We start from the raw sequence: 23,525 nt of genomic DNA on the forward strand, positions 1-23,525 counted from the left end.
TTTTTCCTTAGATTCCATATATATGTGTTAGCATATGGTATTTGTTTTTCTCTTTCTGACTTACTTCACTCTGTATGACGGACTCTAGGTCCATCCACCTCACTACAAATAACTCAATTTCCTTTCTTTTTATGGCGGAGTAATATTCCATTGTATACATGTGCCACATCTTCTTTATCCATTCATCTGTCGATGGACACTTAGGTTGCTTCCATGTCCTGGCTATTGTAAATAGAGCTGCAGTGAACATTGTGGTACATGATTTTTGAATTATGGTTTTCTCAGCGTATATGCCCAGTAGTGGGATTGCTGGGTCGTATGGTAGTTCAATTTTTAGTTTTTTAAGGAACCTCCTTACTGTTCTCCATAGTGGCTGTATCAATTTACATTCCCACCCGATCTGTAAACTTTTAAAAAACAGATACCAGATATTGGTTTTGGCTACAAATATATAAAACAAAAGCATAACAACATGGACTAGATTTGTACCAAATTCATGTTATTGGTTGTCTCTAGGGAATGAGAGAGAGAAGGGAGTGAAGCTGTGAAGGGCACATAGGGGACTTCCCCTTTACTGTACTGAAGGAAAATATGAAAGAGTAACATTTGTTCATTTTGGGTAATAAGTACATGGATGGTTTATATTATCAAATGTACTTTGAAAATGTGTTTTCATGAAAAAAAGGCAAAGAAAGACTGAACAGTGTCTAGGAAGATGGGCCCAAGCCAGTCCCATGCTTCAGTGGAATGACTTCAGGAGCACCTAAAGGCCTGAATGAGTTGACAGCCCAGCAGCACCCAGCATGGGCTGACAGATGGCTTATGATGGTGATGTACTGGCTGCCAGTGCTAATAGACAGTGGCTGCAGTCTACATGGTGTTGGTCCCCAAACCATGTCCATACCCAACCCCTGCCCACAGCCTAAATGCAGTACCCAAACTAAAATTTAAATACAACCCAAAAAAAGGGAGGAAATTGGTTAAGGTTATATTTCTGGCAATGTCAGGATGGACATTGACTTTATGCTGCATTTTTATGTTAGAAAAGAAGAAAGCAGCACGGGGAACTCTACTCAATTCTCTATAATGGCCTATATGGGAAAAAATCTAAAGAAGAGTGGATATATGTATATGTATAACTGATTCACTTTGCTGTAACCTGAAACTAACACAACACTGTAAATCAACTATACTCCAATAAAAATTAAAAAAAAAAAAAGAAGAAAGCAAGGATGAATAGTGATGTAGATAAATTTCTCATTGGGAAGAAGACTGGGTTGTCTTGGGTTGGGAAGGATAGAGGCAGGGGGAGGTGACCTGATAAACTGAGAGAATATGTGTGGCAAGAATAATGAAATGAACTAGCAGGAAGCCCAGGAGCTGTGGTTCTGGTGAGAGGTGTGAATTTACAATTAGCGATGCTGAATGGCTCCAACTGGCTGTGACCACGGGACTAGGAGGGTGAAGGTGGAGACAGCTGGGGTCTCCCTCCTTTTCTCCTGATTTATATTTGGTGATCTATAAAAGAAATGTTTTCTCTTTATTTTACAAACTGTAATTGTGAATGCTGGTAATTAAAGTATTCTGTTCATCGTTTAATACTTCATATATCTGCAGAATTACAGAAATCATGAAGCTAGAAAACCCTAGAGAGGTTATAGTCTTCCCCCTACTTCCAAAGTGTCAAGGCCAGAATTAATGTATATATAAGGACCTCTTGGTATAAAGAGTCTTTAACCTTTTGAGGTAACCTACTTAAATCTCAATCACTTTTGATTTAAGATCAACTTATTATCTTAATCCAATACCTCTCTACTTAGGGACAAGTTCTTGAATTCAGTAAGATGAGGAGGGAGTTCCCTGGCAGTCCAGTGGTTAGGACTCCGTGCTTCCACTGCAGGGGACATGGGTTTGATACCTGGTTGGGGAACTAAGATCACACAAGCTGCACGGGTGTGGTAAAAAAAAAAAAAAAAAAAAGTAAGATAAGGAATTCTGTCTCATATTACAAATGGAAAAGATAGGTAAATGCCCTTTACACTTATCCTAAGTTGTCACTTCCCTAACTATCTTTGGTTCTCAGGTTATAAAAATATACACAATTTTTCCCAATCAAATTGTCAAAGATCAAAGCATTTGATAAAATACTGATTTAATAGAGATTTAAGGAAGTAGCCACTCGTACATAGTTGGTGAGTGTATAAGGGACAGAGAACAATTGGGAAATAGCTTTCAAAAGTAAAAATGTACATACCCATAGACACAAATTGCATTTCTAGGTGTTTATTCAGTGAGTCTACTAATGCAGTATAGTTAATAATATGAAAGATTGGCAACAATATATCCCTCAGTAGAATGATGAAATAAAATAACACAGGCATTCAGTGAACACCACACAGCTGTTAAAATAACCAAGGCAGCAGCTCTCCATATATTAATATGGAAGGATATTTAAGATATATTGATAAGAGAAAAATCAAGGTAGAAAGCAGTATGTATATTATGCTAGCGTCTGTGTGAAAAAGAAAGTATGTGTATGTTTGTAAACACATAGAATATCCATGGGAGGATATTTAAGAAACTGGCAGTAATTGTTGCCTCTGGAGAGGAAAACAGGATCACTGAGGGACAGAGGAAGGAGAGAAACATCCTTTTAATGGTATGCTGTTTTCTGTCCTTTGCATTTTGTATCATGTGAGTATGTTATCTATTTACAAATAGACAAAAAATTAAAAACATAAAAATCCACAGCCATGCAGATAGTCATTTATTTATTTATTAAATGTAAATAGATACTCCCTTACGCTGAATGTTATTCATAAAACACTGCACCAGCAGTTCTTGGACTATTGAAAAGAAATACACCACACAGTCAAGCATGGCTTCTTCAAATAGAGCATCATTCTGCAAATTAATTTCCCTTCATGTAAAGACAAGAGGTGACTTCTTAAGTGGTACAATCTGTGGATCATTAAAGAGCCATCTAACCCCAAACATTTTCTATCGTTAACTTCCTCCAGTTCTGGAAACCCCTACCGTGAACTTTCTTTTTTGGGATAAAGGCACTGCATTTTCAGCAAGCCCTTTTTATGTTGCAAATGCGTGACATGGTAACGTTAGGGTGGATTTATTCATAGTAGTCCCCTAGCAGAAAGCAGTTCCTGAGGAATGAGTTTGGTTTTGGCGGGAGGGAGTTAAAAAACAAAACAAAACAAAACAAAACAAAACTCTGATGCATGCAACTCTGCAAAGGAAAGTTTATATCCTAGAGATTTGCCAAATGATAGTTCCTGGGTAGTAACAGGCATTATAAAGGCACTGAGCGTTTAGGAGAAATGGAGAAAGCATGCATCTCTGTAGAAAGTGCAAATATAAACCCCACCCAGTTTTCATGAAGCAAGTATAGTAGTGTGAAGCCCTACACTGAAATTACAGGAAGATCAAAAGTCACAGTAATTGGGTATAGCTTGACAAATGTCGGTGTCCCTCAGTATGTTTTTTTTTTTTTTAGGTATAAGAGTAATATAACCTGTTATAAAATGGTTTCATACACATAATATACCCCAATATTAAACAATATGTGTTCTGAATAATAGTAGCCTCTTTGGATGTTAATAGATATTGCTAAATAATGTATTCTATCACCAAATAAGTTTGGGCAACAATGGTTTAATAGAAGTTTTTTTCTTGGTGAGACATCACAGACCCTATAACATGCGAGTATGTATTTCCCAAAGGGAAAAAAAAATATGCAATGTGTCCAAAATTAGCTTCCCACAGATCCTTAAAAAATAAAACAAAACACAGCACATCTTATGAACTAATGTTATACAGGACAGTGGGGAATAGTTGATCCTTCCTATTCCTGCCCTGGCCTCCCATTTCTATCCTGATGATCTCTTCCATCTTGTTTTACCTTACCCTCCCCTGAATCATTACATATGCTCCATTAAGATGTCTATACTTAGAAAATGTTGATGACATCAAAAGTGATGATGACCTTCATGCGAAGTCTTCCTTACCACTTACTGCCATATTCCTATACATGGGTACAGTAGGAGTCTCTGCATTTTCTGACCAGTCACAATGTGTGTAACAAGACTCAGAGAGATCAGTGTCAGATTGGAGCAAGCCTGAATGTGACATCTCATTGTTGGTGAGGCCTGTTCTTTAGGTGTCATGGTGCTCTCTGTAGTCTGGTCTTGCCTTCTCTTAGTCCTCAAAGACTGGGTTTAGGGCTTGGCCTTAGGCCTCTCTAAAGCAGTCATTAGTGCCTTTTTCCACTCTTCCATGTTTGATCATCTAAACTCCTAAATTCTTAAAGGCTAAAATTAAATTTCATTAGAGTTAAAAACTCCAGACCATAGAATGCCACCCATCTCTGGCCACTACAAATGTGACATGACTTGGGAGTGGGATAGCTCTGGCCAACATATTTTCCTAGGGTAAAAGATAGCAGTAGTGGTGGCACTGCTGGTGTTTTTCCTCAAGAGAAGCTGATTTTATATATATGTAAAATCAGAATAGGGCTTACTCCAGCCCTTAGTGTCCATCTGAACATTTTATCTCATTCAGAAGAATTACGAATCCATCTCTAAAGAGCTTTGAAAAATAATTTCTCTTTACTGAAGTCTTGAAGAGGTAGCAAAGTGGTGAATCATATAACATAACAAACAACAGAACTTTAAAATCCTGCTTTTCTGTTGGTTTCCCCCAAAACACCCACATCACGGAGGAACTGCTGTCAAAATGCCCCTTTTCAGCTTTTTAGTCACTCGCCTTATCTCTCACTTGTCTACTTTCTCTTTCCACTTCCTCTTCCTTCCACATGTTTTCCACAGCAAGTAATTTCTTACCTTTTAAAACATTAACATAAATCACTTTAGCTTCTCCTCCAGCTATTTTTTCTAGCTCTTATCACCCTTTCTTCCTCTACCTCCCCCCACTTAGCCCATTAACTCAACATGGAAGCTGGGGGAGAACAGAGGGAGAGAGAAGATAGTTCTTACGTGTTACACTTTTCTTCTGTTATATACATATACACATAACATGTGATATGTTATGATACATATTTAATATGTTATATGTATTATATAATATATAACATATATGACATAATATGGAATGTCCAGCAGAGCCTCATTATAACACACTTTGCCACCTGTCCTGTAAGGCTGCTAACTTAATGTACCAATCAGTATTTTCTGATACTCCAGTAACTAGTTCTCTTTTCAAAGTTCATGCCCTATACTCAATTTCACAGTATAGTAAATGGCGTTCTAAGAAGTCTCTCCAAAGATTGTGTAATTAGGCTGAGTGTGATTAAAACAAATGGGCAGAATATCCAGCTATTGGTCATTTATATAAATAAAGCCAGCCATCTGTCTATCTTGCTCTGGTCTCACGTGGGAAGACCCTCTGATGTTTTACCTGTGCTCAGCAAGATAAGGAAAGCACTAAGTAGGAACTAGGTCAGCTGCCTTCCACTGCCTATCACAGTCATCAAAGCAAATTTCTTAGGCTTAGAAGTTTCGTGTCTTTTAAATGGATTCTGTGTTCTCTTTTCTTCTATACAAACCAGAAAGGTATTTGTAAAACATCCCACTGTCAAGCAAGTTTATACATCACAGTGTATGTGTGTGTGTGTGTGTGTGTGTGTGTGTGTGTAGGCTTGTGTGATTATTCTCAACTTATTTTTTGGCTTGCATATCTAATTATTTACTGAAAGAATGTTTCATATGTAAACTATGCAAAAACACATATCTAGGCTGAGTATAAGATTTTAGAATCAAAATTAAGAACTTCTTCAGAGAGAAACAAAACTTGAAAAAGAATAGAAAATGTTAGAATATACTTCCCGATCTTCCTGCCACTTGATCTTGGTCAGAGTGAAATCAGGATTCAGTGTTGAGGACCACATCCTGTTGCCATGGGAATGATTGTACTGTCACAAATTTAGTACTATGACTTCATGGTGAAAAGGAACAGATGGTCTGGAAGAGAATGAAGGCCTAGGGTTAGCAAAATTGTTTGGGGAATAAGCCATCTTAGATCCTTTTTGGAAGTAGGTGGGAGGATAAATAATAAGCAAAAACTACTTCACTGTAGTTTTACAAAAGCCACTGAGCAAGAAAGAGCTTAGCCAGGTAAAACTACAAAGCTCATTTCCAATGGGAGAAAAAAATATTTTAATGTAGGATGAAGCACAGGTAAAACTTACAGCTTACAGTATTCCAAAGCCTCTTCACCCTTCGCCAGCCTCTTACTTACCACTGTTGAACTTAGTAATATCTAGAACCCTTAGGGCCAGCAGTAAGGCCCATATTGGCCACATTTCTTTTACACTGTCCCATTTTTAGGTATTTCTGGCTTCAGTGTTGGTCTGAGTCTGGCATCCCGAGCCATACATTTCCAAACAGCCTCAAGAACACAGGCTTAGATAGCTGCGCTAGCAGGGTTGAGGCCAGCTGTAGGGGTGTATGTAGCCAGCTCATCTTACCCCTGAGTGGTCACGGGTCCAGACCTAATCTCCAGCCATGTTGGCACTCTGGAAAATAGTCTCCACTAAAATCATTCATCCTTAGAAATACAGTTTTTAACTATTTTTTTAAAATATAAATTTATTTATTTTTGGCTGCGTTTGGTCTTTGTTGCTGCACGCAGGCTCTCTCTTTTTGCGGCGAACGGGGGCTACTCTTCGTTGCGGTGCATGGGCTTCTCGTTGCGATGGCTTCTCTTGTTGCGGAGCATGGGCTCTAGGCGCACGGGCTTCAGTAGTTGCAGCATGTGGGCTCAGTAGTTGCAGCATGCAGGCTTTAGGGAGGGCAAGCTTCAGTAATTGTGGCATGTGGGCTCAGTAGTTGTGGCTCGCAGGCTCTAGAGCACAGGCTCAGTAGTTGTGGCACACGGGCTTAGTTGCTCCGCAGCATGTGGAATCTTCCTGGACCAGAGCTCGAACCCGTGTCGCCTGCATTGGCAGGTGGATTCTTAACCACTGTGCCACCAGGGAAGTCCAGAAATACAGTTTTTATTTGGAGTAAAGGCAACAAGGGAGATTTCCCATCACTATCAACCTCTGGGAATGATTACCAAATAAATTAACCAAGAGAAGCTAACATTAGTTAGCAACTACTATGCGCCAGCCTAAGTGCTTAAAAATTCTTTTGTTGCTGTTTTGAAATAACTTTAGATTTACAGAAGAGTTGCAAATATAGTTGAAGAGTTCATGAATATCCTTCATCTAGCTTCCCCTAACATTAACATTGTTTTATAACCATAGTACAATGGCTGACACTGTGAAATTAACATTAGTACAATACTATTAACTAAACTACTAACTAAATTCTGATTTCACCAGTTTTTCCATTAATGTCCTTTTTCGGCTTTGAGACCCAGTCCATGTTAGACTTGGTCATTGCATCTAAGTTCCCTTAAATCTGTGATAATTTCTCAGTCTTTCCTTGTTTTTCGTGACCTTGACAATTTGAAAGACTACTGATCAGGTATGTTGTAGAATATCCCTAAACTGGGATTTTTCTGATGTTTTCTCATGACTAGACTAAACTTGGAAATGATATCACAGAATGAAGTGCCCTTCTGATTACATCATATCAGGGGTACCTGGTATCAACATGACATAACTGATGATGTTAATCACATGGTTAAGCTGGAGTCTGCCAGTTTTCTGTACTGTAAAGTTACTATTTTTCCCTTTCCATGCTCTATTTGCTAGAAGAAGCCCAGTCCAGTCCATACTCAAGGAGAAGGGAATTAGGCTTCACATTCCAGAAGGATGATTGTTAAAGAATTTGTGAACAAATGCTTAAACCACCGCAATAATTAATGTTCTTTTTTGGGAGGTGAGGTACTTTGAAGCTATGCAAATATTCTGTTTCTTCTTAGCTTCACCTGCTAATTTTAGGGGATCTTTCTTGAAGCAGTTATCACTGTGGTGCTCTAATGGTGATTTTCAATTTCTTTAATTCCTTCTATATTATTATATGGAATTCTCCTGTAACAAAGATTTGTCCGCCACCCAATTTATTTATTTATTTCACTTATTTATAGCAGTATAGACTCATGGATATCTATTTTATTCTTTGAATTATAATCCAATACTGTAATTATTTATTTTGTTGTTCAGATTGTTCCAATTTTGGCCCTGGGTCCTGTGTCCTTTTGATATACCCTGTGCAGGAAAGAGTTAACACAGCAGGCCAGAGGCTGCTATCTTTAGAAGGGCCTGCTTGCAAGGTCGCCCTTGGCTGGCATCTGTGAACTTGGCTTGTGAAAACTTCCCCACCCTGATATGGAAAATTCTCTATACTGGTAAGGTTGTTTTGCCCACTTAAGACACTGAATACCTGTTTCCTTCTGAGAGCCTGGGATTTTGGTAGATGCCAGCCAAAGCATGCCTACATGACTAGTTCCCCCAAAATCCCTAAATGCTGAGTCTTAAATGGGCTTCCCTAGGAGAAACATTACACATGTGCCACTGCATTTTCACTGCTAGCAAAGGGAACACACCTAGTGTGTCCTCTCCTGGACCTCTGGTATAGAAAGCCTGTGGGTGGATTTCTCCAGACTCTGGCCAATGTGTCTTTTTCCCTCAATTATCCCTCATTGTGATAAATTTTAGTCATTAGTACAATAATATGTTGAGCCCTGTGAAGTCCTTCTAGCATAATACAGAATGTGTGAGCAGTCTTGGATGCCCCAAAGACCTTATCCCTTAAGGGACATGCCTTATCCTTTATTTTTTTTTTAGCACTTCCTTACTTTGTGACACTACAAGAAGCTCCAGACTTGTATTTTCCTTATCCCAGTCATAGAATCAGCCATTTCTTCAAAGAGTCTTGGTTTCTTTATTGGAGAATGATAATTAGAAAGCAAGATCGGGGTGCTCATCACTAATGGGGTGCCATTGCTTCTAGGCCCTTTGAGCAGATAGAAAGGGAAATGTATGTATGTTTGCTAACTCATATGTACACACAAATTTATATTTATTTCTGTATCTTTCTACCTGTGTATACACACATGGTGAATTCATACATATAGAATCAGTTTTAATCTAGAACTACAGGGTTCATTCTAGCCTTCTCTGCTTGTTTGTAACTTCTTTCTTTGACAGTGAGAAACCTGGCTTTCATTAGCTACAACTTATTTACTTATTTGTTCAACCCTAGTATACATGCATAGTAGTTTCAGAATTGCTAACTTATACCCCTGTGAGAAACAAATTTACCAAGAAAAGTAAGGCATTTATGTACAGTTGCATTTACTTTAGCCTTATGATAGCCAGTCAAAACACATTTCCAAAATTACTTTGGTCAGCTCATTTTCTCCCATCCATTTCAGTTAGGTTGTATCATATATTTGTAATACAGTTACATTTGTTAGTCTGCATTCCATCCTGGGATCCTCCCACCCTTACCCCCATCATCCTGGTTGATTCTGAAAATTTGCATACAGTAAATTTCACTCTCAGTTTTACAGTAAATTACACCTTTTTAGACTAGGTGTAACATTCTATGGGTGTTGACAAATGCATAGAGTCACATATCCACCACCACAGTGATTTCCAACACCTAAAATGTGCCTTGTGCCAGCCCCTTTGCAGTCAACCTCTTCCCAACTCCTGGCAACCACTGATCTGTATTTTCTGTCTCTACGGTTTTGCCTTTTGCAGAATGCCAGTTAAATAGCACCATACAGCATGTAGTCTTTTAGATCCGGCTTCTTTCACTTACCAAATGCATTTAAGATTCATCTTTGTTGTTGTGTGAATCAAGAGTTCATTTTGTAAAAATTGCTGAGTAGTATTCCATTGTACAGAGGTATTACAATTTGTGAATCTGTTCACCTCTGAGGACATCTCAGTTGCTTCTAGTTTTTAGTGATTATGAATAGAGCTACTGTAAATGGTCATTAACAGACTTCTATATTTACAAGTTTTTCAATTCACTTTCATAATTACCTAGGATTGGGATTGCTGGGCCATATTATAAGTGTATGTTTTACTTTGTTAAGAAACTACAAACTAGCTGTACCATTTTGTATTTCCACAAGCAATGACTGAGAGTGCTTGTTGCACAGCATTTTAACTAGCATTTGGAATTGTTAATTTTAAAAAAAATTTTAGTCATTCTAGTAGGTGAATAGAGGTATCTTATTGTAATTTTCATTTTCATTTTCCTAATGATTAATGACTTTGAGCATCTTTTCATATGCTTATGCGCCATTTGTATAATTTCTTTGGAAAAGTAGCTCATCTTTTTTTTGGAGGGGGGTTGTTTTCTTGTTGAGTTATAGCAGTTTTTTATACTCTGGCTCTAAGTCCTTTATTGGACATGTGAATTGCAAATATTTTCTCCAGCTCTATAGCTTGTCTTGTCATTCTTCTTAACCATGGTGGTTCGTTTGTTTGCAAAGCCAAACTTTGTAATTTTGATAAGACCAGTTTATCAATTTTTTTTCTTAATAAATGTATTTATTTATTTTTGGCTGCGTTGGGTCTTTGTTGCTGCATGCAGGCTTTTCTCTAATTGCATTGAGCAGGGTCTACTCTTCATTGAGGTGCACGGGCTTCTCATGGCGGTGGCTTCTTTTGTTGCGGAACACGGGCTCTAGGCGCGCAGGCTTCAGTAGTTGTGGCTCACGGGCTTAGTTGCTCCGCAGCACGTGGGATCTTCCCGGCCCAGGGCTCGAACCCGTGTCCCCTGCATCAGCAGGCGGATTCTTAACCACTGCACCAGCAGGGAAGCCCAATTTTTTCTTTTTTTGGATTGTGCTTTTGGTGTTATATCTGAAAACTTATCACCAAATCCAAGATGATGCAAATTTCTATATTTTCTTCTAGAAACTTGATATTTCTACATTTTGCATTGAGATGTATGGTCCACTTTGAGTTAATTTTTGCATAAGGTGTGAAGTCTGTGACATGGTTCTTTTTTTTTTCCCTTTCTTTTGCATATGTATGCTGAATTGTTTCAGTATCATTTATTGGAAAGACTATACTTTCTCCATTGAACTGTCTCTGCACATTGTTAAAAATCAGTTGATTATTTCTGGCCCCTTCTGTTCCATTTATCTATGTGTCTATCCTTTTGCCAATTCCACACAGTCTTGATTACTGTAGCTTTATGGTAAATCTTAAAATTGATATATATAAGTGTATATTTATATATACTATATAAATACAATGTATTATATATTACTATATACTATATATATACTATATATATACTATATATATAGTATACTATATATACTATATACTATATATACTAAATATATACTATATAAATACAATGTATATATTGTATCCTGTTTAGTTATAACATCTGAGTCTACTTATGATGATTGTTTTGTCTATTCAGGCTGTCAGCCTATTGTATTAAATGCATTATCTCAAAGTTTTCAAATGCGTCTAAGAGTTCAAAGAGGATTTTTTAAATGTGTTTATATTTTATGATCGTCTAAGATTATTCTCAATCTTGTCATATAATGTTAGTCCCCATGTTTGTTTCTAGGTGAGTTTGTACTAATGAGTAGCCTAAAGTAACAGCATATAATATTAAATGAGTGGAAAAGCATGTCAGACTCCTATTAATTTGCATCTCTTAAAGTGTTAATAAGTGTCCTGCATATATGGCTGTACTCATATTGATTAGTTTTACCAGTTATGTGGGCAAAACTAGCTTTTATAGTGATAAAATTAATTGGAAAGATGTTTTCACAGAAAAGTACTTTGGTTTAAGTTGTTTAATAACTTGAAACTTTGATTAAAATTGATGAAAATGACATAGTGTCAACTAATGCGTAGCGGCTGACCTAATACGTAAATTTACTTGCATCATGTGAAGGATAAATGATGTCATGCTAATTATACAAAAGCAGTGCTTCTAGCAGTTTTAATAGAGGAGTAGGAGAATTAAGTAATCTGCACCATAACAGTTTCATATTGCAAGTGGTTATATTGCTTCGATATGGTTTTCATCAGCCCAGTTTTAACAGGTTATTGGCAGAAGTGTGGTAGCACAAACTTAAAAACAGAATTTTGTACTAACTAGTATTTTTCCCAGAATTGTATTTTGGGGTACATTATTGAATAATGAAAAATCCAATATTGGATTTGGAGTTAAAAACAAATTCATTGTTTAAAATGAAGAGCAGTAACAATAACAACAGCCCAAATTTTAGTCAGTCAATCTCAAAATTGTATTGCCTCATTGCTTTCTCCCTCTTATTTGCAATTGGCATCTGAGTCCTTTGAACAGAGGTAGCCCTCTGATGTACTTAAGGAGGCAAGTTGGTGATCTATAATGGCATCAGGGCACTTGGCAAAGGAAACAAGTAGGACTTGAAATCCATCTAGAGGAAGAAGCGTCTTATCTAATTTACACAGAGGTGTCGAATGGGGTAATGGCAGCCCTACTTGAAGAATCCTTTTGTTTGCTAGGTCTGTTGTATCAGTCAGGATACATATAGTTGCAAATCACAGGACATGTGACAAATAATGGCTTAAGCAATTAACACATTTATCTGGAGACAGATGGTTCCAGGGTTGGGAAGCAGCTCAATGATGTCATTGAAGATGTATCTATCTATCTATCTATATATATGTATATATTTTTTTTTAGTTTGACATCCTTGAGTGTTGAATGTTCCTTCTCAGATAGTCATCTCATGGTAACAGAATTGTTGCTGCAGCTGCAAGATCACATTTTCATACAATTGTATTGAACTCCCATCTCTTGTCTCTATCAGGAGTAAAAATCATTCCCAGGAGTAAATTACTCCTCCCACCCCAGCCTAATTTCCCTCATGTGTCTTTGGCCAGAACTGGGTCACATAGCCTCACTGGCCTCAAAGAGAGCTGGGAATGGCAGCCTAAAAAAAGGAAGAAGAGAACTGGCAAACAACAGTGTCTACCACACGCATAAAAGAAAAGTATCTTTCTTACCATCTGTCTCAAAGGCCACCTCCAAGTATGGTGAGCAAAACAGCAGCTCAACCACCCTCTTCTTTGACTCTGGAATTTCTTTCTTAAATAACTTTGCAATCTCTATATTATCACACTCATTCAGGCTAATTGGAAAGAAGATAAATTGAATTAGTTTGATATAAAAATATAGAATAATTTTAGTAACTTGTGTGTCTATCACTTTAAAGAGCACCTTTTAGGTGAGGACTGGGCTAACCAGAGAAGGCCAAGAACTGATCCTCCCCAGGAAGCGTTAAGCAATGAACACTAATCACCTGGGATAAATGTATTCTTTGTACCCAAATGGCTCTACCAAGCTTCTTAAACATTTTTTTCTGTACTCCCCCTGCAGCCTGTTTAAGATGTGCATCTTTTATGTGTATGTAGAGGAGTGGCTAATCAAGGGAGCAACTAAAGGAAACTTCGCTCATCCCCACAATTCCAAAATCAGGGCCAGATGCATCTGTGTTTATCATCATGCCAGTTACCCAGAGGACTGAGGGCTGTCGTCCTTTCACCAGATACTGAAGTGTCCTCCAGGCAGAGGAAATAAATAGTAGAACAACTCCTTTTGATTCCCCTAATTGACTGCTTATTCGTCCTTCCCTCTCCCACGCCACTTCTCAGTAGCTATTTGTACATGACTCTGCCCCAGTGGAGACATCTCTCTCTGTTCCCCAAGCAAGACCGCTTGCCTATCTTCACTTTAGAGTAGGACTGACAGAGATGATAGGAAGTATGAGAGCTGAGTGGGACTGTGTGGAAGGTGGACACAGACATCAGGGGCCCCCTGTAAAGAAGGCATCCCATTCACCACGAGGCACACCAGAGCACTCAAAGGGTCCTGTCTTTAATGTGACCTTAGAACCAAAACTTACTCTTACTTTGCCCCAGTGCCTTTCTCTATGATGAGTAATGAGAACTCAGCCAGCCTTTTAAGCACAAGAATGACTTTACTATAGAGTATGGGAACATCAAGCCAAGACTATTTACAAAATGCCAATTTTACCTATGCAGCGTAGAGACTGAATCCACTTTGCTCCTTAACTCCACTGCCAGGCCACTCAGGTCCTACCTCTCAGGGCTTAGTGACTGGGAAAGAACAAAGAAAGGCACTTCCTAATTCTGAGTAAGGCAAAGGTATTGATGACTGGGCTCTGCAGCCTTTATGTTCAGATTTAAAATAGCATGGTTATCATCCTTGACAGTCTGAATTCCTCAATTCTCCCTCATTCTTAAGCCAAAGTGATTTCTGTAGCCAGCAGCCTGGAGTAGGACACTGGAATTTGGAATCAAGGGTCTGATCTACTCACTTACTAGCTGTAACCTTGAGGAAGTCACATAAACTCCCTGAGCCTTGCTTTCTTTCCCCATATGAAAAATCCATAACAGAGCCTGCAAAAGCTTAGTTCACAACATCATTTATTACAAGAATCGAATAGCATAACATGTGTGAAAGCACTGTCAGCTCTAAATGGCTCCACACATATAAACAATTATTGGATCAAGTTCTTCAAAAAAACTGATTATTAATTCTGCTCTGCTATTCCCTTGTAGAACCCTAGGGTTCTGTACTCATTTTTCTCTCTCTTTTCCCAGTCATCATCTATCATTCTGCTTGATTCATCCTCCCCACCATCTCCCTTCCCCTACTCGGGAAACACACACACACACAAAACCTGTAATTCTTTCACCCATTATTCTAATTCCTGTCAATCAATTTCTTATTCATTGCATATTTACATTTCCAAAATAACCGCATTTACACATAATTTGCTCTTGCCTACACAAAAAGTGGGTACAGCTAGATACAGCATTTAAGGTGATGTGTCATGTAGGTTTCAATTCAGGAAACAGAAACAACTCTAGGTATTTCAAGCAGAAAGGGATTAAAAAAAAGGGACTCTGTGCTTAGGAAATTCTTTGAGAGTACTAAAGAAAATGAAGTTAGGTGCCACCGCGTGACTCTAGATTTCAAGGGCACACCGTGACAGCTGTAGTCCACAGGAAGCTGCCAAACTGCCTCTCAACACCCAGGACTTCGGTGACTAGAATTTAGGGGCTACTGGATGTGGGTTCTGGCTTCAAACACACACCAACAGTGTTGCTTCGCAGCAAGAGCAGTAGTAAGATGGCTTTCTCATCACTTTTGCCTTCCAAATCTCACACAGGTCATCCCCTGCTAGAATGTAATTAGTATCCAGAAGTCTGACTGCCAGAGAGTCTGAGAAATGTTGTTTCTAACTTTTCAGGCCCTAAAGTTCAAGAACATACATAGAGGGCTTTGAAGATGGATGTCTACTTCCAGCTGACAATAACCTGTTCCAGGGTGTGACTTTATTCCTTCCAGAATGGACAACACAACCGTGGTCTAAAAGAGAGCTTGAGAGGAGAGGGGAAGAACAGGCCCACCGATCTTATAGTTACAGATCTTATAGTTACAGGCCTTACTAATTAATACCTGGTAGGATTTATTGGGTGCAGTCCTTTTCTTAGTTTTTAAGACATCCAACTCAGAATAGGAGTAAAAATATTATGCACAGAGTGGAGCCAGTCATAAGGAAAAGTCATTCCACATTTAGGAAACCAGTAGTTTTTGAGCCGTTGCTATGTGCCAGACTGTGACAGTCACTGGGGTATAACAGTGAACAAGATAGAAGCTGTTCCTGCTCTCATTGAAGTTTGTGGTGAGTTGGGTACTAGCCAGGTTGACTACCCAGGTTCAAAGCCTGCCTCCCCCACTTATTAGCTGTGTGAACTTAAGTTACTCGTGTAAGTCTCAGTTTCCTCAGCTGTAATGTATAATCAAAGAACCTATTTTACTTAACTGAGATTCAGTGAAAATTAAATGGGATAATGAATGCAGAGTGCTAAGCACACTGCCTGGTTCATGCTAGGGTCTGAATAAATGTTGGTGAAGAGTGTGAGCAAATCAAAAGGCAATCACCATGCAGGACACTGTGATAATGCTGTGATACAGAAAAAACCAGCACCTATGAGGAGAGGCAGTAACTCAGACCTACGGGGCTCACAGAAGGCTCAGGAAATAAGTTAAGTCGATTTAGGTTTGCGTTTGCTGGCTAAGAGAGCATGCCACATTTGATGCCTAAAAGTAGTTCATTGTGGCTGTACTAAAGGGAATAGGGTGAAGAGAGCGGGCAGTTAGGAGCCAGATCATGAGGGGACTTGTTAGACTTTTAAGAGTTTGGATAGTATTCTGAGGACCGCAGGAAGCCATTGAAGGATTCAAAGCCAGAGAGTGATACGATTTGATTTATATTTTAGGGAAATATCCCTTTGGCTGGAATATGAAAAATGGCTTAGGGAAGGGAAAGATTACTGGCAGGAAATCCAGCCAGAATTCTTCAGTAATTAAAGAGAGAGAGAGAAAGGTGTCCTGAAGCTGAAAAGTAGCAGAAAGATACAGAAAAATGGAACAATTCTGGAGATACTTAGGAAGTAATTGGCTGGAAAGTAAGGTATGCGTTTTTTTCCCCCACTATCCCACCTCTTCCCTTTGTCTCACTTTAGTCACTTCCTTTTTTATATAAATTTATTTATTTACTTATTTATTTATTTTTTGGCTGCTTTGGGTCTTCGTTGCTGCACGGGCTTTCTCTAGTTGTGGTGAGCAGGGACTACTGTCCGTTGCAGTGCACGGGCTTCTCATGGCGGTGGCTTCTCTTGTTGTGGAGCACGGGCTCTAGGCCCACAGGCTTCAGTAGTTGTGGAACGTGGGTTCAGTAGTTGTGGCTCGCGGGCTCTAGAGCGCACTCAGTAGTGGCGCATGGGCTTAGTCGCTCCGCGGCATGTGGGATCTTCCCGGACCAGGGCTCGAACCCGTGTCCCCTACATTAGCAGGCGGATTCTTTTTTTTTTTTTTTTTTTTTTCGGTACGCGGTCCTCTCACTGTTGTGGCCTCTCCACTTGCAGAGCACAGGCACTGGACGTGCAGGCTCAGCGGCCATGGCTCACGGGCCCAGCCGCTCCTCAGCATGTGGGATCTTCCCGGACCGGGGCACGAACCCATGTCCCCTGCATCGGCAGGCGGACTCTCAACCACTGCGCCACCAGGGAAACCCGGCAGGCGGATTCTTAACCATTGTGGCACCACGGAAGTCCCCTATTCACTTCTTTATTCATTTAAATTGGGAAACAAAAATTCTTTAACAAACTTATTTCTTAGGGAACAGATCAGTGCTATAATAGTGGTCTCCAGATGCAGATACCCCATGCTAGTTATTTAACATAGTGGAGACATTAGTATTGCAAATTTAGGGCCACATGGAAAAAAAAGATGGAGTGGGGACTGTATTTGCATTCGGCTTTTGCTTTGGTGACCCTCACATTCTGCAGCGTCGTTTAGTGATCACCATCCATTCTCTTGTTAGGATAGTCTTTTTTTTTTTTAAATGAGGTGTCATTGGGAATTCCTTGGCAGTCCAGTGGTTAGGGCTCCATGCTTTCACTGCCGAGGGCCCAGGTTCAATCCCTGATCAGGGAACTAAGATCCCACAGGCCACATAGCATGACTCAAATAATAATAATAATGTGTAATTGACATATGACATTATATTAGGGAATTCCATGGCGGTCCAGTGGTTAGGAAACCTCACTTCCACTGCAGGGGGCATGGGTTCGATCCCTGGTTGGGAAACTAAGATCGCACAAAAAAAACAAAACAAACAAACAAAACCCCCCAAAAAACATTATATTAGTTTCAGCTGTAAAACATAATGATTTGATTATATGTATGTATTGCAAAATGATCACAATAAGGCTAGTTAACATCTGTCCCCATACATAGTTACAAAAAATTTTTTTCTTATGATGAGAACTATTAGGATGTACTCTCTCAGCAACTTTCAAATATGCAGTACAGTACTGTTAACTATAGTTACCGTGGTATTCATCATATCCCAGGATAATCTTTTGATCTGAGCTACTTCTCTAGAGCCATTGTAGAGGTAATAAAAGGTATCATGTCACACCATCTTTATCATTCCTCCTCTAGTTCCCGGGCCTGTTTTTCATGGGGGAGTTTAATTTTGGGGTGTTCAGGGTATTAGAAGTGGAACCCCAACTGCTTTCTACATCTTCTATGTTTGAGAAATGATGGGATTGAAATTCTAGGTTATATCTGACTTAACCAAATTGTGAGGTATTGATGTAATGGAAAAAATATTTTGTATTTTACATCCCCTATCCTTTATTTAATGCTCCCTTGAACCGAATGTGTTTTCCATTTGGGTGACTTAAAGGAGGGAGGCAGAGATATTCTCAGATGCCATTTCAAGGAATTATTTTACTTCTTAATTAATTATACTTCTTGCTAGGTCTGTTAGAACTGATTTTTCTGTCTCTTGGGAAAAGAGATCTTTGGTCTCAAGATGAAAGTAATGATTTGTACATGCCCCTCACCCTATTATCTGAAAGAAGTCATGATAAATAAATCAGCAAATATCTGAGTTAGTTGAAGAAATTTGTTATTTTTAATGGTATACAATGCTTATTGGTTATAAAGACCCATGTACTTTTTTTCTTCACTGTGGTGCCAGCAAAATTGACATGTTTATAATTGATGATCAGGTTTTAAAATTTGGAAACATCTTTCAATTTTGAAATATGATTAGAATAATTAGAGCAATCATAAGTTTGAGTGAGACTTGGGAGATTTAGAGCTAGAGGAAGGAGGATCTTAATCTTGGGTACATTTTTTTTTCCTAATCTTGGGGACATTTTTCATCCCACAGATGTAAAAATATCTCCTTGGGGGGAAAACGGGAGAATAATGCCCATCACTTTAGCTGTATCCCTGAAGATGTTTATCTTGAAGAGAAGCGGAGAAAACAAAGGAGAAAGAACTATACAAATGTAGAGAACTGAAGAGAATCCCAAGGAGTCATGGTTTTCTCAGAATAATATTTTTTTCTCAGAATCATTTTTACCAGGAAACATGAAATAAATATTCAATACCTGAATTGATCCCAGGAACTAGGGAGCCACATTTGTCTGTGTGACTTTGTGCATTTCCTGTGAAGGATGATCTCTAATATTATTTTGGAACCCAGCTTCATAAACATGGAATAGTTTTACCCTGACTTGTGATGTAAATGGATGATTAATCCGGACTAGGTAAATAGGGAGATAAGTGAGCATACATACCCACACTGCTAGACTTTACATAGGCACCTTTCAAATCAGACCCAATAGACACTTAAGCCTGCCCATCAGAATAGATATTTATTGCAGGGAAGGTTCTGGGTTGGACTGTCTGCCTTGAGCCATTTGGAAACTGAACTGGCTGGAGCAGATTGCAAAGTTTAGGTTGTGGGAGAATGACTCAGGCTCCTTTCCAGCCTAAAGCAATTAACCGGTTGTTGGAAACTTGAAATATTGGACCAAATTATATTACCTAAGTTAAAATAAGCACCCCTGAGAATAGATCACGATATATATTAAGGTACATGTATTATGCAAGGGTTGACGTTCCTATTTCTATAGCTTATGGACCAGCCTTGGAATCTTCACTGAGAATAAATTTGTTGTTAGTACGTTTTTTGGTATTTGTTTTCATTGGTGGATATATATGTACACTATTAGCACATTCCCAAAGCCATTACCTTCTAAGATTGGAACTGCCAGAAACATCCTTGACAAACTCATCAGTAGAAACACTGAACACTTAAAAACAGTAGGTATTTTGTATGGAACAACTGTGGAGTTTGACCTAAAGCTGAGGATATGCTTTAAAAAAAAAAACAAAAAAAAACCTCATTTATTCACACATGGTCTTACTTGATCCATATAGGACCCCTATAAAGCACACACGGTATGTATTATGGTATAGTAGTCCCTGCTTATCAATGGGGGATACGTTCCAAGTCCCCCAGTGGATGCCTGAAACTGGGGATAGTACCAAATCCTATACATGCTATGTTTTTCCCTATACGTAAAAACCTATGATAAAGTTTAGTTTATAAATTAGGCACAGTAAGAGATTAACAACAATAATAATAACATAGAACAACTACAACAATATACTGTAATAAAAGTTATGTGAATGTGGTCTGTCTCTCAAAAATTTCTTCTTGTACTCTATCACCCTTCTTGTGATGATGTGAGATAATAAAACACCTATATGATGAGATGAAGTGAGATGAATGACATAGCATTAGGCTACTATTGACATTCTGAGGATTTGTCAGAAGAAGGATCATCTGCTTTGGGTGATCCTGGATCATCCAGCCATGACAATGTCTATGGTTAGATGTCAGGAACAGATTATGTTGGTGGTTGGGGGTCCCAGGCAGGATGGAGGCAGAGGGCGTGAGATTTCATCATGCTAATCACAACAGCATGTAATTTAAAACGTATGAATTGTTTATCTCCAGAATTTTCCATTTAATATTTTCAGACCGAGGTTGACCAGGCATAACTGAAACCTCAGAAAATGAAACCGAGGATAAGGATGGACTACTGTACTTCCAGTCTTAGCAATAAATGACTTGCCCAAAGACAAACAATTAGCAAGTGACAGAACCAAGATTTGCTTTCAATGTTTTTCTATTCCAGTTCCTGAACCCTCTTTGGGGATACACAAATTAGAGATAAGCACAAATAAAATTACAAGAGACAATTAGAATCACAACCAATTAATCTAATCTATAGAATTTAAACTGTTACTTAAGAAGACATAACCTACAAGACTGAAACATTTATTGCATTGTGTTACAAATTCACATTTCATTGTTACTCTCTCAGCCCTGGGCTGGTAAAAAAAGATTTTTGTACTTGATTCATTGGTAAATATTTATTGACCACTGTTCTGTGTGGGAATGTTGAATTGGACTTTTTTCTTTCTTTCTTTTTATTAAAATTAACTTGTAGAGTTGAGTGAGTGTCCAGTCATTCCAGCAAGTTACATTGAATTTTGTTGCCTACTTTTCCATTTTTCCTGGGTAAAGGAGGGAAAACCTGAACACTTGGTATGGCAATTCTCAGTCTGTTCTTCAAACCTCTGCTACAAAGTTCCATTTTCTCATTTATAAAATAGGTATCACTTATTGACCATCTATTATATGCTAGGTGTTCTACATTACCGGTAATCTTCACATCTCTGTGGTTTGGTGGGTATAGTTATCCTCATTTTTATGAATGCAGTTAGTCCAGGTATACCTTGGAGATATTGCAGATTTGGTTCCAGACTACCACAGTAAAGTGAATATTGTAATAAAGTGAGTCACATGAATTTTTTGGTTTCCTAGAGCCTATAAAATTTCTGCTTACACTATACTGTGGTCAATTAAGTTTGAAATAGCATTATGTCTAAAAGAAACAATGTACAGGGCTTCCCTGGTGGAGCAGTGGTTGAGAGTCCGCCTCCCGATGCAGGGGACACGGGTTCGTGCCCCGGTCCGGGAAGATCCCACATGCCGCGGAGCGGCTGGGCCCGTGAGCCATGGCCGCTGAGCCTGTGCGTCCGGAGCCTGTGCTCCACAACGGGAGAGGCCGCAACAGTGAGAGGCCCGCGTACCGCAAAAAAAAAAAAAAAAAAAAAAAAGTACATACCTTAATTAAAAAATACTTTTTTGCTAAAAAATGATAACCATCATCTGTGCCTTCAGTGAGTTATAATCATTTGACTGGTGGAGGGTCTTGCCTGGATGTTGATGGCTGCTGACTGATCAGGGTGGTGGATGCTGAAGGCTGGGGTAGCTGTGACAATTTCTTAAAATAAGACAGCGATGAAGCTTGCCGCATCAGTTGACCCTTCCTTTCACTTGAACACTTAGAGGCCATTCTAGGGTTATTAACTGGCCTAATTTCAATATCACTGTGTCTCAGGAAATAAGGAGGCCGAAGGAGAGGGAGAGAGATGGGGTAACTGCTGGTCAGTAGAGCAGTCAGAACACATTTATCAATTAAGTTTGCCGTCTCATATGGTGTGGTTCATGGTGCTCCAAAACAATTACCGTAGTAACATCAAAGACAACTGATTGCAGATCACCATAACAAATATAATAACAAGGAAAACAGTTTGAAATACTGTGACACAGAGACCCAAAATGAGCAAATGATATTGGAAAAAAATGGTGTAGATATACTTGCTTGACTCAAGGTTATCACAAACCTTCAATTTGAAAAAATGCAATGTCTGTGAAGCTCAATAAAACGAGGTATGCCTGTATAGCATAGCAGTGAAACAAGATGAAGCAGGAGGCTTGGATCAACAACAGGGCCTTCAACCAAAATTACCAGGGTTTGAATTTGAATCCATACTTACTAGGACCAGTTATTTCGTTTCTCTGTTCTCCCTTATGCTCATCTCTAAAATGGGATAAAATTATTTGAACTCATAGAATTATGGTGAGTGTTAAATGAATTAACATCTGTAAATGGCTTATAACGCCTGGGCTTCTACTGATATTCAGTGAATGTTAGCTACTGTTGCTAATTTGGTGTGCCCCGGGGCTGAATCTGAGGGCCTCTTTTCTTCTATGTATATATATATATGTATGTTACTCCTTAGGTGACCTCATTTAATCCTTTGGTTTTAAATATAAAACTATACTGATGACTCCAAAATTTATACTTCCTGCCAAAATGGTACTTTTCAAATGTAAGTCAGCTCGTGTAACTTCTCTATTCAGAACCTCCAGTGACTTCCTATCTCTCCCAGTGAAAAAGCCAAAGCCCTCACCAGGGCCTATGAGGCCCTATTGATCTGTCCTACTTTTCCACTTGCTTTCTTTTGTGCAGCCACATGGGTGTGCTTGTCGAAGACTCTCAAACACTCTTGCTCCTCAGGCTCTTTGCATTTGCTGTTCTGCCAGGTATGTTCCTCCCCAGATATTCAAATGACACATTCCTTCACTTCTTTCAAGTCCCTGCTCAGATCCCATCCTATCAGAGAGGCCATCCCTGACCACCTTGAATAAAGGAGAATTTCCCTTTCCTTTTCTTCTCATCCAGCTTTATTTTTCATTATGGTATCTGTTACCATTATGTCTATTTTATTTTATTTTCCAATGGTCTGTTTTGCCCTCTAGTATGAGAGCTGTATTAAAGCAGGGACTTTGTTTTGTTCACAGCCTCTAAATCAAGTATCTGGCATGTGGCAGACACTCAATAAATATTTATTGCCCAGCTAATAAGTGTCAGAGTTTCCTACCCAAGTCGGGCTCCCCTCAACGTCTCCTGCTCTTCTGTCCCACTAATCTGCATCCCCTGTGAGGGAAGATACATCAAATTACAAATATACATCAGTTCTTAGGACTTATCTTTAAACTGGAAATTTTATGCATATTAGGATCAATTTGCTGTTCAGCATAATTTAACAAATATTTACTGTACCCCAACTACATGCTCTTAAATAAGAAACAATGACCAACCCACTAAAATAGGTAGAAATTTATCCAAGAATCTTGAAGCCCCAAAAAAGTAAATATTTGTACTTATGGATCTCTAAGTTCAGAATTATTATGTGTACCTAAAACTAATACAATGCATATGTCAGTTTATCTCAGTTTTTTGAAAG

The sequence above is a fragment of the Orcinus orca genome, chromosome 1, assembly GCF_937001465.1.
Source record: "Orcinus orca chromosome 1, mOrcOrc1.1, whole genome shotgun sequence".
Taxonomy (NCBI): domain Eukaryota; kingdom Metazoa; phylum Chordata; class Mammalia; order Artiodactyla; family Delphinidae; genus Orcinus; species Orcinus orca.